Source organism: Eretmochelys imbricata, chromosome 5 (genome assembly GCF_965152235.1).
Source record: "Eretmochelys imbricata isolate rEreImb1 chromosome 5, rEreImb1.hap1, whole genome shotgun sequence".
Taxonomy (NCBI): Eukaryota; Metazoa; Chordata; order Testudines; family Cheloniidae; genus Eretmochelys; species Eretmochelys imbricata.
In genome coordinates this window covers 50,106,810-50,124,245 of record NC_135576.1, presented here as the reverse complement: position 1 = coordinate 50,124,245, position 17,436 = coordinate 50,106,810, and positions in this window count along the sequence as shown.

Here is a 17,436-nt window from a genome sequence, read left to right as displayed (position 1 = left end):
GTTTGACCAATGTACATGGCAGAGGGGCATTGCTGGCACATGATGGCATATATCACATAGGATGTGCAAGTGAACGAGCCTCTGATAGTGTGGCTGATGTTATTAGGCCCTGTGATGGTGTCCCCTGAATAGATATGTGGGCACAGTTGGCAACGGGCTTTGTTGCAAGGATAGGTTCCTGGGTTAGAATCATAGAATATCAGGGTTGGAAGGGACCTCAGGAGGTCATCTAGTCCAACCCCCTGCTCAAAGCGGGACCAATCCCCAATTAAATCATCCCAGCCAGGGCTTTGTCAAGCCTGACTTAAAAACTTCTAAGGAAGGAGATTCTACCACCTCCCTAAGTAACGCATTCCAGTGTTTCACCACCCTCCTAGTGAAAAAGTTTTTCCTAATATCCAACCTAAACCTCCCCCACTGCAACTTGAGACCATTACTCCTTGTCCTGTCCTCTTCTACCACTGAGAACAGTCTAGAACCATCCTCTCTGGAACCACCTCTCAGGTAGTTGAAAGCAGCTATCAAATCCCCCCTCATTCTTCTCTTCTGCAGACTAAACAATCCCAGTTCCCTCAGCCTCTCCTCATAAGTCATGTGTTCCAGACCCCTAATCATTTTTGTTGCCCTTCGCTGGACTCTCTCCAATTTATCCACATCCTTCTTGTAGTGTGGGGCCAAAACTGGACACAGTACTCCAGATGAGGCCTCACCAATGTCGAATAGAGAGGGACGATCACGTCCCTCGATCTGCTTGGTATGCCCCTACTTATACATCCCAAAATGCCATTGGCCTTCTTGGCAACAAGGGCACACTGCTGACTCATATCCAGCTTCTTGTCCACTGTCACCCCTAGGTCCTTTTCCGCAGAACTGCTGCCTAGCCATTCGGCCCCTAGTCTGTAGCTGTGCATTGGGTTCTTCTGTCCTAAGTGCAGGACCCTGCACTTATCCTTATTGAACCTCATCAGATTTCTTTTGGCCCAATCCTCCAATTTGTCTAGGTCCCTCTGTATCCTATCCCTGCCCTCCAGCATATCTACCACTCCTCCCAGTTTAGTATCATCCGCAAATTTGCTGAGAGTGCAATCCACACCATCCTCCAGATCATTTATGAAGATATTGAACAAAACCGGCCCCAGGACCGACCCCTGGGGCACTCCACTTGACACCGGCTGCCAACTAGACATGGAGCCATTGATCACTATCCGTTGAGCCCAACAATCTAGCCAACTTTCTACCCACCTTATAGTGCATTCATCCAGGCCATACTTCTTTAACTTGCTGACAAGAATACTGTGGGAGACAGTGTCAAAAGCTTTGCTAAAGTCAAGAAGCAATACATCCACTGCTTTCCCTTCATCCACAGAACCAGTAATCTCATCATAGAAGGCGATTAGATTAGTCAGGCATGACCTTCCCTTGGTGAATCCATGCTGACTGGGTTAGTGGTTCTGTTGTGTGGTATGTGGTTGCTGGTGAGTATTTGCTTCAGGTTGGGGGACGGTCTGTAGGCAAGGACTGTCCTGTCTCCCAGGATTTGTGAGAGTGTTGGGTCATCCTTCAGGATAGGTTGTAAATCCTTAATAATGCATTGGAGGGCTTTTAGTTGGGGGCTGAAGGTGGCGTTCTGTTATTTTCTTTGTTAGGCCTGTCCTGTAGTAGTGACTTCTGGGAACTCTTCTGGCTCTATCAATCTGTTTCTTCACTTCCGCAGGTGGGTATTGTAGTTGTAAGAATGCTTGATAGAGCTCTTGTAGGTGTTTGTCTCTGTCTGAGGGGTTGGAGCAAATGCGGTTGTATCGCAAAGCTTGGCTGTAGACGATGGATCGTGTGGTGTGGTCAGGGTGAAAGCTGGAGGCATGTAGGTAGGAATAGTGGTCAGTAGGTTTCTGGTATAGGGTGGTGTTTATGTGGCCATCGTTTATTAGCAGTGTAGTGTCCAGGAAGTGGATCTCTTGTGTGGACTGGACCAGGCTGAGGTTGATGGTGGGATGGAAATTGTTGAAATCATGGTGGAAGTCCTCAAGGGCTTCTTTTCCATGGGTCCAGATGATGAAGATGTCATCAATATAGCGCAAGTAGAGTAGGGGCGTTAGGGGACGAGAGCTGAGAAAGCGTTGTTCTAAGTCAGCCATAAAAATGTTGGCATACTGTGGGGCCATGTGGGTACCCATAGCAGTGCCGCTGATCTGAAGGTATACATTGTCCCCAGATGTATGCAAGGTAACCTATTTCTCCTTGTTTTTTCCTAACCACCCCCCCCCCCGCCGATGTTCTTGTTAAACCCTGGATTTGTGCTGGAAATGGCCCACCTTGATTATCATACACATTGTAAGGAGAGTGGTCACTTTAGATAAGCTATTACCAGCAGGAGAGTGGGTTTGTGTGTGTGGTGGTGGGGGGTGTGTGTGTGAGAAAACCTGGATTTGTGCTGGAAATGGCCGAACTTGATTATCATACACACTGTAAGGAGAGTGATCACTTTAGATAAGCTATTGCCAGCAGGAGAGTGGGGTGGGGGGAGGTATTTTTTCATGCTTTGTGTGTATAAAAGATCTACACTTTCCACAGCATGCATCTGATGAAGTGAGCTGTAGCTCACGAAAGCTTAAGCTCAAATAAATTGGTTAGTCTCTAAGGTGCCACAAGTACTCCTTTCCTTTTTGCATTTTAAAAAGGATTCCCTGGCATAGTGAAAGGTGAGGGAGTCAAAATTGTCATTTGAAGATGGAAGGTGCAATCAGCTGTGGAATCCATAGGAAATTTCAAGCTACCGTTACTCTCCTAAATAGTGAATCAGACCATATTCTTGGATTCCAGGGACAGGACAGAATGGAGGTTGTTGGGTATCTTTTCTAACAGTGCTCTGCCGAGGTGCTGGAACAATTTGTATAGTGGGGGTGCTGAGAGCCATTGAACCAAACTATGAACTTTGTATATAGTGGAAACCACTTCAAGCCAGGGGGTATGGCAGCATCCCCTGCACCCCTAGTTCCAGCACCTACGCTCTCTGCACTGGCTTTACAATCTGACTTGGAAGATCACTTTCCACTTTCTGCCTGGAGAGAGGATGTTGCAGTAGCATCTGTCTACAAGAAAGAAGAATAAACAAGTTGAGGGAGAAACGAACAGAGAAGAAATGGACACAGAAAGCAGAAATGGAGCATGATGTGGTGACAGGTATTTTAATCATTCACCAAATCCATTGCAATGGATTGTCCGACAACAGCAACAAAGGCTACCAACCATGGCCTTATGTAGAATTACTCATTAAAAAACTTTGTGAATAGGACATTATGAAAGCTGTAAAGTCAAGCATTCAAAAGTTAGGAAATGCTAGTGTAACTCCAACAGACCCTGGTCATTGGCAGGCGGGATCGAATCTGGGACCTCTGGAGCTTAGTGCATGATGCTCTACCGCATGCGCTAAAAGCCAACTTGCTGTTAGCAGACTCATTTTATCTCTCTCTTAAGTGGTCTCGGTGCCAGTAGATGGGACACAACACCCAGAAGGTGTGTGGGTTATACTAGAATTAAGGTTGCCTGTGCAACCTTAATTTGGTCCTCTTGTACATATGCATTATGATACAGTTTTTAATTACATTATCACGTTGTGTTTTCATATTATCATTGCTCATAGCAGCTAAGACCTGCAATTGTGGCAAAAGTCCTGCTCAGCTCCAGGCTAGAGCATGCCCAGTGTAGACAAAATCTTCGGGGAAATTTAGTTGCTAAAATCTAAGAAATCTCTACTGAGCTTGTGCAAACTGTGATTTTTCAACTTGGCCAAATTTGGGTGGGTTTTCACAGGGATGGCGCAAGGCCACATCCCAGACACAAAGGCCACCTTCCTGCTTAATCCCAAATTCTGCTCCAAAACATTGGGTTGCGGGGTGCTAAGTGGAGCTGTGTGCTACAGCTTTTCAAATGAAAGGATGCCAGAATTTTTAATGTGGGAAAAATGTTTTTTCATAACCTCATTCTTAGAAATAGCTGAACCATTTTGTCTGAAAGTAAAAAAAAAAAAAAAAGTCATCCTAAACCAGACATCCAACCGAGAAAATTTCATCCCAAATGATTAAAATTTGGCAGAGTTATAAGCAACTGACAACAAGATCTTATAACGGAAAAGATCAGGCAACCTTACTAATAGGTGGTGCTATCAGTCCTGCCTATAATACTTGAAGGATTATCACTTTCCTATATGATGCCTATAAGCAATTATTTTAGCATTGGATGAAAATATTACTTAAAATTAGCTGGGAGAAGCTAGAAAGGGTGCAGGAATCAACTAAGTTTAACTAAGGTGAGCTTTTTCTCTCTGATTACTGATCCAGGACCAGTACTTACAAAAACTTACTGGTCCTGAAAGTATTCATGCTACACTGTAAAAGATTTCTACCCTGGGAGGTTATGAAATGTATGACATGCTTTTTTTTTTTTTTAAATTATAATTCCCTATCATTAAATAGCTGAGATAATACAGAAAGGAACACATAAAGGAATACCAAAATAGGGAAAGAGCTTAGGTAGGAGGGGGTGGGGAGCCTCTCCTGTCTGAAGACAAGCAGCTCAGCCACACCCACATTCAGGGGCGGGAGCTCCCCGTCATGGAGGCACAACTGCACCAATGGAGGAAACAAGGCTTACTATAAAGGAGGGACTACAGAGAAGGTGGGGGAGCTAGAAAGACCTAGGACAGCAAAAGGGCAACACCCTTTTAACCTTAGTTAAAGAATATTTGACTAAGTCAGATGTATTCAAGTTGGTAGGGCCTGTTGAAATTAATTCTGAGGGACTTAAGAAACTAACTGATGCAATTTCAGAACCATTAGTGATTATCTTTGAAAACTCATGTGTGGCATGAGGTCCCAAATAGTTGTAGCAGGATAAACATAGTACCAATCTTTAAATATGGGAACAAAGAGGACCTGGAGAATTGTAAATCAATGTAACTTTGACACCAGGAAAGCTACTGGAACAAATTATTGAACAATTATTTTGTAAGGATAAGGGAATAGAAGGAATAGCCAGCATGGATTTGTCAAGAATAAATCATGCCAAAGCAACCTAATTTCCTGCTTTGTCATAGATACTAGCCTTCTGGATGGGGGAAATCAGTAGATATCATATATCTTGGCAGTTTTTTGGTTTGTTTTGTTTTTTGTTTTCTAGTAAGGCTTTTGGCACAGTCCCCCCATAACATTTTCATAAGTAAACTGGAGAAATGTGGTCTAGATGGAATTACTGTAAAGTGGGTGCACAACTGGTAGAAATACCATACTCAAAGAGTAGTTATTAATGGTTTGCTGTCCAACTAGGAGGGCATATCTAGTGGCGTCCTGCAGGAGTCAGTCCTGGCTCTGGTACTTTTCTACGTTTTCATTAATAGCTTAGGTAATGGAGTGGAAATTATGATTATAAAATTTGCAGATGACTCCAAGCTGGGACGGGTTGCAAACACTTTTGAGGATAGGATTAGAATTCAAAATGATCTTTACAAATTGAAAAATTGGTCTGAATTCAACATGATGAAATTCAATAAAGACAAGTACAAAGTACTACACATAGGAAGGAAAAGGCAAATACGCAACTACAAAATAGGAATAAATGGCTAGGCAATAGTGCTGCTGAAGAGGATCTGAGGGTTATAGTGGGTTACAAACTAAACGTGTCAACAGTGTGATGTACCTGCAAAAAAGGCTAATGTGATTCTGGGGTGTATTAACAGGAGTGTTGTATGTAAGACACAGGAGATAAGTGTCCCATGCTACTCAGCATTGATGAGTACTCAGTTGGAGTAGTGTGTCCAGTTCTGGGCACCATACTTTAGGAAAAATGTGGACAGATTAGAGAGAGTTCAGAGGAGAGCAACAAATGATAAAAGGTTTAGAAAACCTGACCTGTGAGGAAAGGTTTAAAAAAAATAAAATTAAAAAAACAACAACTTTGGGCATGTTTAGTTTTGAGAAGAGAAGGCGGAGGGGCGACCTGATAAGTCTTCAAATATGTTAAGGGCTGTTATAAAGAGGATGGAGATAAATTGTTTTCCATGTCCACTGAGGATAGGACAAGAATGGGCTCAATCTGCACCAACGGAGATTTAGGTTAGATATTAGGAAAACTTTCTGACTCTAAGGACAGTTAAACTCCGGAATAGGATTCCAAGGGAGGTTTTGGAATCCCCAGTATTGGAGGATTCAGGATACCTGTCAAGTCTCTGCTGAAGAGATGCCATGTTAATGGGCACTATAGAATTTCCTATACATTAATATATACATCAATAAAACAACTTGCTCAGCTAGGATGGAAACCTTAAAAGTTTTTGTAGTTAGAATGACTTCTACAAGTCACGGCCTTAGGGTGACTGAGATCTGATTGTGATTGCTTCTACTAGGAGACAGCCTGAGAAGAAAGCATTGATGACTTGTGCCACTGGAGAGCAGTCTTAATGATGCTTGAGACTCTGGAAATCAGGAATAGGACTTTAAAAGCAGAAGAGCATCTCTGAAACTTCAAAACATACAAAAAGTGGAATTTATTTGGAGTGGTTCTCTTTGTGTCTGAAGAGAAGACCAGGATTTTTTTTTTTTTAAGTGAAACAGCAATGGTGTGCTCTTGGGATATAGTTCTCTGTGGTATGCCTGCTCTAATTAGGGAGTTATTGAAGGGTTCCCCTTCTTCTTTTCAATCAGCCAGACCCAATCTTCTTATATACTAGAAATGATGTAGAGAAAAGCCAGAGAGTGACTGAAAAGGTAAGCTAATCCGAATTGTATATGTTTGATTTATATTAGCTGTACCCAAAAGTACAATGAATAGGATATTATAGCTGATCTTGCATGACCATAAAATCAGTAGCTTTGCATTTGTGGAACTCCATCTGTATACTACTTCTTAGTGTACGTGCAACATGCCTCGGGTGGCACGGGACCAGGATTCATAAATGAATTTGGTCCACAGGTTGGATCACTAGCGTCCCTGGGATGGAACAGGTACTGAGGGGGAGTGCGATGTGAATGCTGATCTATGGCCCCTGGAGTCTTTGTAGCTGGCTGAGAATGAGAAAATGGGGGCCTCACATAGTCCTACTTCTGTTCAGATTTCCTCACTGATCTTGGGAACATAGTAAGGACAAGCATGTGGGGAAGTAGGATTTATTTATTATTAGGCCCGCTACCAACACAGAAAAACCTATGATAGATATGAAAGCCAGGGAGTGGCAGTTCAAATTAGTAGCCTGCCTCCACAAAAATAGATTATAAATTTGTCCAGGCATGTCACTTAGCCTCCTTTTGTCTGAAAAGCACCTAGCGTATTGTGGTGTCTGACAGCACCAAGTTGTTACCACGACTAATAAAGATACAGAAATTTTGTTATCCACAGAAATTTGCTTATGAGTAGGTGACGACACTGTAATTTCAAAACTAGTTAGAATAAAATTAACAAGTGGTCTTGATCGTTTGAATTTTGGTCAAACAGTGATGTCAGTTCACTTTGTCAAAATAATTAGAGCTAGGCTTGGTCTGGAATCTCACTTGAAGTGAATGAAACTTCGTTGGTTCAGCCATATTAGAGACCTGGGTCCTAGTCCTAGCTGTGACCTTGTACAACTATCTGTTGTTCCTTATGTAAAATGAATGGCTGATATTTGCCTTCCTCCTAAGGCAGGCATATAGGGTGACCAGATATCTCAATTTTATAGGGACAGTCCCGATATTTGGGGCTTTGTCTTATATAGGTGCCTATTACCCCCCACCCCATCCCGATTTTTCACATTTGCTGTCTGGTCACCCTACAGGCATATGAGGCTTTTGCTCAATAAAACGTGGGAAATGCAGAGAATATTTGACACCAGTCAGAAGAGGTGAATTTAGAATTCATGAGAGGGGAGAGCAGTAGTAGGATCCATTTTGTCCGTAGGTCCAGTTGTGTGTGACTGCTTCTGACTGATGCAGGCAGCTGACGAGAGCCCAGGAGAATACACACTGCCACTGGAAAAGGAAGGGACCAGCCTCCAGCACATTTTGTTAAGCATGTGTAAATGGTAATTTTCCCAGGATGTTCAGGTTTCAGAGTAACAGCCGTGTTAGTCTGTATTCGCAGAAAGAAAAGGAGTACTTGTGGCACCTTAGAGACTAACGAATTTATTTGAGCATGAGCTTTCGTGAGCTACAGCTCACTTCATCAGATGCATACCGTGGAAACTGCAGCAGACTCTATATATACACAGAGAATATGAAACAATACCTCCTCCCACCCCACTGTCCTGCTGGTAATAGCTTATCTAAAAGCCATTTCCAGCACAAATCCAGGTTTTCTCACCCTCCACCCCCCCACACAAATTCACTCTCCTGCTGGTGATAGCCCATCCAAAGTGACAACTCTTTACACAATGTGCATGATAATGAAGTTAGGCCATTTCCTGCACAAATCCAGGTTCTCTCACTCCCTCACCCTAACTTCATTATCATGCACATTGTGTAAAGAGTTGTCACTTTGGATGGGCTATCACCAGCAGGAGAGTGAATTTGTGTGGGGGGGTGGAGGGTGAGAAAACCTGGATTTGTGCTGGAAATGGCTTTTAGATAAGCTATTACCAGCAGGACAGTGGGGTGGGAGGAGGTATTGTTTCATATTCTCTGTGTATATATAGAGTCTGCTGCAGTTTCCACGGTATGCATCTGATGAAGTGAGCTGTAGCTCACGAAAGCTCATGCTCAAATAAATTCGTTAGTCTCTAAGGTGCCACAAGTACTCCTTTTCTTTCCAGGATGTTCAGTTGGTCAAACCTGGACAGCGAAGGCTGCTCTCTGACCCCAGGGTGAGCAGGGCCGTACTGCATAGGGCACCTGAAAATTTGGGGCACCACTGGGTCTTAGTATCCACCTTTTCTGCCTCTTCCTATCCCTGTTGTGACCCTTCCTGCTGGCTCCCACCACAGCTGGCTGCTGCAGCCTGGTGAGCCTTCCTCCGGAAGGGATCTAGTAACTTAAAAGTGAAAAAGCCTTCCAGCCTGCCAGACCTATTAGCACAACACTGAAGCTGTTAAAGAGCCATTCAAGTGGTAATGAAACCATTTAACAGGAATTTGCCAACCCCCAGGTATATGCTGTCAGTTTCTGAATTTACTGACAAAAACAGTTGTGCATTACTGTAATATTTACTCAGAACATGTTAGTCTACGGGACCTTAGTTTAAAATTTGCTTTTAAAATATTTCATTAGTGAGTTGGTGAAGATTATAAAATCACATCTCTAAAAAATCCTTGCATAGATTTTTAGCCCTAAGCACAATCATCTTTAGCCTTAAATACTTGGATCTTCAGACATATAGTTTTAAAAATAAATCCTTCAAAAGACCACCCTTATCTAAAATACACCTTTTAATTTTAATGACTATAGTAAAAAAACACAAAAACTTGCTTCCAGAGTCTTTCTGTCCATCCCTTTCTCCCTTCACACGCCCCCCCCCCCCCGCCATTGAAGAGAGCCCTTAAAGGGACAACACCCCTTTCGTTCCAGATAGTTGGACAAAGAGTTTTCCTTTCTTTACTACTGACTATCTGATGAATTAGTTTTAAAAGAACTCTCCAGCAAAATCAGTACCTTAATAAGATATAAAATCCTTTGTTATGCCTAAAATCTTTGGAAACATATTTTTTAAAGTAGATGAAATTTCATAAACATGTCTATTGTTAAGGAGTACTTGTGGCACCTTAGAGACTAACCAAATAAATTGGTTAGTCTCTAAGGTGCCACAAGTACTCCTTTTCTTTTTGCGAATACAGACTAACACGGCTGTTACTCTGAAACATGTCTATTGTTATGGAGTAACAAAGTAAATTAGTGTTCTCTTTTTCTAAATGCAATTAACATTGTAATGAACACACTAAACTTCTATGACTGATTAATTTAAAATAATGTCTTTGTTTCAGTGAGTTAAATATAGTAATCTGGAATGATTAATTTATGAAGGTTTAAGAGTACATTTAAAATATAAAATCAGATTAGAAATATTGATTAAGAAAATGTAAAACAGAGAAGAGCTGCATCATGTATTCCATAATATTTAATATTGTATTCAGCAAGACAGCTGACTCACCCTTACTACAAAGTTTTTGCAAATAAATCTCTGACAAACTTCAGGGCATATCAAAAAACCTGTGACTGACATTTTTTATTCCCATGTTTAGTGCTTTTAATTAGGTACCTTCTGCATGTCCAGTCTTCGCCATCTGGCATGCAGTGGAAAACATGCTTCATTTTCTTTAGAAAGCAATTGCAGAAGAGTGTTTTTTCCAAATGTCATTTGCTTCATTTGGGTTCAGGGATTTGGCTGGAAAGGGGTGAGCAGGGTGGGAAGGGGGAAGAGGGCAGGGATCTGGGTGGAGTAGGGCAGGGCCTGGGACAGAGTAGGGGTGGAGTATGGGCAGGGCCACAGGCAGAAGAGGTGGGCTGGGGAGCTTCACCCACCGCTCATGACAGCAGGTAAGAGCAGGTCGGCTCCTGTACACCCAGAGCGCACTGCAGTCTCCTTAGGCAGGGGCCGTATTCACAGAGCCAAATGCGCTGGCGCGCACATTCTGCATGTGGGAGACGGTACGTGGGTCTCTGCGGGGAACTGTGACTCTCTACTGCTGTGAGGTGGGCCGGGCGTCTTGGTGTCCTTTGGTGCCTCGGTTTAATAATAATACTGTGTAGGGCCCCATAAATCCTAAGGACGGCCCTGAGGGTGAGACTCTGTCAAATGTCAAGATCCTGCTCCAAATTGTGGAGGTGTTACAGCTGTTTAAAAAATGCATCAAAAATATTTAACATTGTCAGAATGATCAAATTCTTTATTAGCCTTGTTCTCTAAAATGGCTACACTGTTTTTGCTCAAACTTTCCACCAAAAAAAAAAAAAAAAAAAAAAAGAAAAAGAAAAAAGGAGTAGTTTCAGGCAAAGATCTAGCATTAAAAAAATTGAGCCTGAATTGTTCGGGTTTTGCCAAAGTTATAAACAATTGAAAACAGAGGATCATAATTGGAAGTGTTGGAAACATTAATATAAGTGAAGCTCCCTCTCCACCCAGTTGCAGATTAGCTATTGGGTCAATGGGACCTGTGCCCATGGGTCCCAGATAATTTTGGGGCCCCATAAAAATGGGCGCCCCCGTGCCCTGACCCACTCTGTCCGCCTGGTGCTCCTGCCAGGGGGCAGCGGGGTTGGGGTGCAGGGGCTTGCTCCATTCCCCAACAGGAGCGCTGGGCGGGTGGAGCAGGGCAAGCCCCTTGTGCCCCAACCCCGCTCCCTGGTAGAAGTGCTGGGTGGGCAGGGGAAGCCCCCATGCCCTGCTCTTGCTCCCTGGCAGGGGTGGTGGGAAAAGACTGCAAGCAGATGGGGTGGGGAGGGCCCCCACTTTTTCTGGCCCAGGACCCCACAAAACTGTAATCCGCCTCTGTCTCCACCTTTAATATAACATGAAAATGCTTTCCTTCTATTAGGCTCTGGGCAACCTATCAAGCACAGCTGGCTTGTAGTAGGGTGCCTGATTGGCTACACCGCTTCGTTGGTTGGAAGAGTTGGTAGTCTGTTTCTTAAGCCTAGAAGCAGCAGCAGTTCAGTGGCTGCTCAAAGCATTTGTCTATGGCTGCAATAGCTCCTTTTTCAGACCCAGCCTTGCCTCATTCCTGGTAACCTAGCTCTGACCCTTGGCTCTGGCACCTGGCCACTGACTCCAGCTCTGACTATTAGGCATGACCACCCACATCTCAGTCACTGACACTATCCATCTGTGACACCTCAGCAATTCAGGTGCTTGAACCAACACATTCTTGGGCTCAAGGAGGGAGCATGTTATTTTCAAAGCAGGGTCCTTGGCACTGGAATTTAATTCACTACCTTGTTCCAAGAGGCTGAGTTGGCTGACTTTAACTATTTTGCCAGGCTTTTGCCATGGGATGGTATGAATGGGATGTGGGGACAGTTAGCAGCTCTGATCAGTTGAGTCTATTTTATGGTGGATATCAGTCTAGTCTGCATTTTTTGCACATTTATTATTGAAATCCATTTTATGTGGGAATACTGTAGGTGTATTGTAAATGTATAGATCCTTTAGCAAACTATCCCATAAACTCAGGTATAGGTATGTTAAAAACAAAAGAAGAAATCTTTACAATGAGCAAATACTACAAATCAAAATCTTGCACTGTGTATTTGTGCTCACACTTATTTGTTCTTTTAACCTACATAGTAAAAAACCACCCATTCTAAGTTTCCTAAAAAAATTAAATTTGTGGTCTCATTTAAAGTCAGAACTAGTTTGCTATAATCTTGGTGCTGGTACTTGAGAATATTAGAGTGCACCTGTATCTGTAATTCTGTCTGACTGTCCATCCCTGTTGTGGTGTGTTCTCTTCCCTTGAGTGGTACTTTATGGAATTCACATGCAAAGAATACAAATGACAGTGAAGACGAGGGTCAAGAATAGGTCACCTTGGAGCGGTTGTGTTCTGTAGAAAGCTGAGTAAGTGTCTCTTGCAGCAGACTGTTAAACAGTTAATATGAGAAAGTGAAATGGAAAAAGGAAATATTTCTTTAAAAAAGGAACCAGAAGCAGGAGAATTACATTTTACTATTTTAGCAACAGCCACAGCTGCCAAAAAAGGCATGGGACTAATTGCTTTCTAATTTTCATCAAAATGCAGGAGGTAGGCCAGTGTGAAAATTAGTTACTATATTAGATCTTTCAGGAGCACCACAAATACAGATTTAAAATGTTGGACAATTCTATTTTCTAGAATTGTGTGATTAGGAGGAACTGAGAAAAGGAGATGACTGAATCCTAATGCCTGTCATGTAGGTATAGTTCTGTCCCTAAACTACATGTTATTTTTCATATTAGTCTCTATTACAGCGCGTCTTCTGTAGTCACAAAAACCTAGGCATTCTTATTAACCCAGCACAGTACAGGTATTAGGATGGGTTAATGCTGTGTGGAGATCAAAAATGTAGCAATACAGTTCCAAAGTTAGAAGGACACGCTGGACATATTGGACCTGATTTCCACAAGAAACATAAGTATATGTCTAACTTTCAGCATGTGAATAGTCCCAGTGGCTTAAATGGGACTATATGCATGCGTGAAGTTAGACACGTGCTTAAGTTCTTTGCTTAATCAGGATCCTGGATAACTGATCTAACACACGCTGTCATGAGGGGGTAACTGAAATTTTTTACATCCAGTAGGATTTCGTTTATTTTCCAGCTCTCTGCTAGTACGTACATGTCCATCTTCAAAAATAATACCATCTTGGACAACAGTTCCTTCAGTCAATGTTAATAGAATTCCAAAGAGCGTGCATAATCCTTTTTCAATTTTACTGTGACTTTTTTTACAGAAGGATTCTGTCATTGCTGATTTTCTTTATATTTGTTTGGATGGTTGGGGAATTAATTCTCTCACACAAATATGTGTTTTACACTGAGTTTAAAAATGATCTTGCTCAGGAAAATAAATCAATAGTTATATGCTTATGAAAAAGTCCCGTAGAATTTAATAGAGAATAACTTTTCTGTTGAGTTTTTAAACCAACCTGTAGAATTCCACAGAATTATATAATTTGTATTAAAATATGTAGGTTTTTCTGTCCTATCTTTATGGATACTCAATGTCCCCTACCTCCAAACACCGATGTATCTCCACGCCTTTTATACTAATTTCTGTAGCACCCTAACTTCAATAGAATAACTGGTTTCATCATTATTAAATTATATAGTACTTTCCCATAAAGGTATAAACAGCCTGCTTATTATCATCCATCTTAATCCTTTTAGTTTACTAAATCCTATGTCTAGATATGTTAATTATTATCTTAATCATTTGTTAGTTTTGCTACTGAGTGCCAGCAGTGTGTGCAACATTTTACATTAACGTTGTAAAAAAAAAAAATTGTGTCTCATTTAAAGTCAGAACTAGTTTGCTATAATCTTGGTGCCCCATAGAATTTACGGCCAAAATCTCTGCTGGTGTGAATTGGCACAGTGCCCGTGTACGCAGTGGAGCTGTGCTAATTTACATGAGAAAAGTTTGCCCCTTAAAATCTTGATCCAACAAGTGACACTGTGGGCAGACCTGCACTGAAGTCCATGGAGCTCCATGCAGGTGCAGGGATCCCCTTCTGGAGTCTGTTGCAGGATTGGGACATACCCTGAACAGACAATACATTTCAGACACCCATTGGTAGAATGACAGGGACCAAAAGGCTTGTTCTCAATGTTTATTCTTTTTTTTCATTTATACCTTCTTCGGAGGATTATCATCTGAAAGGTTTGTGGATTGTGATGAGATATTACTTCATAGGAATCTTTTAGCAGTTTTCTCTGCCAGGTGTTGCACTACATGCAAATGCCAACCTTGCCAACACTCATGTACCCTTTGGACCGAATTCTGAAAAATAACTGCAGCCACTGTCACTTTGTAAAAATGTGCAGCCACACTTTAACATGCAGCTGTGCGAGAGAGTGGGGCAATAGCGAATGAATATGAATGAGTGCAACTCTATGTGCATGTTTTGCACGTGGCCTAAGATTTAAACCTACTGAAGATTTGACCCTTTATAACTTGAAATGACACTGGCTGTAATTATTATTGTGCTCAGTAATGACTATCCTTACGCATTTTTTGCAATAGCTGTAGCTAAGATAGTGAACAAATACAACTATTTTTGTTTTAAAGAGTTTTCACCTTTCTCTTATTTTTGGTATAAAGACGGTTTCCTCTGACAGTTTTTGTTGTTTTTTTTTGTTTAGGTTTGGCTTGGTTTTTCTGGTGCTACATGACAATACTATAGCTATCCCAGGACTTTTCCCACATTTCACTGCAAACATAGCAACCCCCTGGGGGAATCTAAGAGGAACTCATTCTTTTTCCTTTTCTTCTTTATTTGTTTGAAGACACAAGTGAACCCAGTTCATTTTCACTGAGAATTACAAGGAAAATTGTGAAAAGGGCCAACCATCATTTTTTCTAAAATATATTGTTGCATCTAGCAAAGAGGAAGTGTTGAGAGCCACAGATACTGAGCCACAAGGGAATGAACTAGGTCACTCCCCAGCTGTCAAAGAGGCATATCTTCCTCCACATGCAGAACTAGTTTATAATGGCTGGAATGGTTGTCTACAATCATAAAAAAAGGCTTTGCTTCTGATCTATGAGCTCTCTAGATTTATATTGTTGAGAGTCATATGCATAAGTCCCACATTTTAAGGGATATTAGACTTCTAAATCACCATAGAATAAACTTATTCCTCTGACAGTCAGAACACAAACATATCTGTTCTTAGAAAAGGAGTACTTGTGGCACCTAAGAGACTAACAAATTTATTTGAGCATAAGCTTTCGTGAGGTACAGCTCAAATAAATGTTAGTCTCTAAGGTGCCACAAGTACTTCTTTTCTTTTTGTGAATACAGACTAACACGGCTGCCACTCTGAAACATACCTGTTCTTGTTTTTCTTCATTGTTTGAACTCCTTCTGTGCATAGCATGACAGGCATCAACTCTCCATTCAAGTCACTCCTTAAACAGGCTCTGCAAAGTCTGCAAGCACTAACCCTGGTCTCTAAAAATGCTCTGAGCATCCCACCGGAAAAAAAAAAAACTAACAGCCTAATTAAAGTGATGGTTTACAGTATAACCATCCTCTGGGTTTCTCATAGCATTTTCACTGTCCATGCTTAGTCTACTTATTTAGCCCTTGAACCTGGAGAGACTTTCACGCATGCTTTAACCTTATCTTTAAGCAAGTGTGGAAGTCTTTTCAGGATTGAACCTTTGATTGTAAATTCTCTGGGGATGAGGACTATCTTTCTTTTGTGTCTTGTACAGGGCTGAGCATATTGTCAGTAATTAAATAATAAATAAGAACAGCGTTTTATAATTTTCTCTCTGCAGTCTGTGATGATGAGGTGTTCCACATAACTGAAGGAATTATGAAGGTCCTATTCCCTCTGCTCCCCATTTACCTCTCCTCCATTCCTGTAGGTATCTCATCACAACCATGGTGCTTCTGGCCTTCAGAACAGTCAGAGAGTCTCTAATACTTTCAGTGGCCAGGAGGAGTCACTGTGGAGTAAAGTGAGGCCCTTCGCTGGCAGATCAGGGTCCGAGTACACTGTGTGCATTATTGTACAACATGTTTATGTTTAGTTGTTTACTTCCTGATGGGTTTCAATGGTTTAACAAGAACTACAGCAGCATCTTCCGTATATCTTTATTTGCTTAAATTAACAAAATACAATTTACATGTTATTTTCAGGTGAACTGCTTTTGCTATCGAGATATAGTGCTGCAAGCTGAACATTCACAACTTTAATTGGTTCATTCTTTTGAGTTTTTGTCTTTAAACAGCAAACCAGCATTCTCTATGAAATAAACATCTACTGCAATGTTTTTTCCAAATCTGCTGAGTACAAAATGTTAGCGCTGTTACATCTTGTTCAGCTAAGCAGACACAACTTACTACGAAAAAACATGTTAATACTTTATTAAATACTTTTTTGGCACAATAAATACAGTACTTACATTACACTTCTTAATTATACACCAGCTGCACCTGAGTCTAGCAGCACCAGATGAATAATGAGATTAGAAAATTGGCTACACAACCGGCACAGAGCTCTAAAAAGAGGAATGTGGTGGCAGCATCAGAAGACCACTTGGCCTGTCTGATAAACAAGCTATAGCTAACATGTTATAAAAGCCAGGAAGTGAATGGTAAAGCCCTTCTAGGAGATGCTCAGCAGCCTGCAAAGTTGAGTCCATAAAAGATGTTACCAAATTCTTCAAGGCAAAGTTCAATGCTTGCTCAGGCAGCAGCACATTATCAATAATGCAAATTTCTCAGTGGATGTGCCATAGCTCTTCATCCTGAGTTTAGTTTGACACTTGAATTTGTTGCTTGCTTGCTTACTCTGCTCTGTACAGTACCTTGTAGAACTCAAACATGCCAGTGCTGCCCCGATAGCAAAACTACCTATTAATAACCTGTATTTGTCCTGACCCCTCTTCTGCCCACACTCCTGATGAAGTTGCCAATCTACCATTCTTCAGCAGGCTTCTATGGAGCTCCTTGAGCAAGTGCTCTTCAAAGAATTTCAGTGAAGTAAATTTATAGACACTTTGAACTCACTATTAATCAGTTCTGAAGGGTGGAACTGGATTCCAGTAATAACCAAGGAAACCAGGATGACCTAATTGGATCTATAGCTTTCATAGTGGCTGAGCTTTAATTTGACCTGTTGTGCCAAAGTGGCCACTGAGGCAGTGTGGCAAAATCAGGTAGAGGCCACACTGAGGCATCCTCTAAAATGTTTTTAAAATATCATACAATTATAAAGATCCAGATTATAGAAAATGAATAAAGTGAAGCTTTCTGTACCACCTTGCACC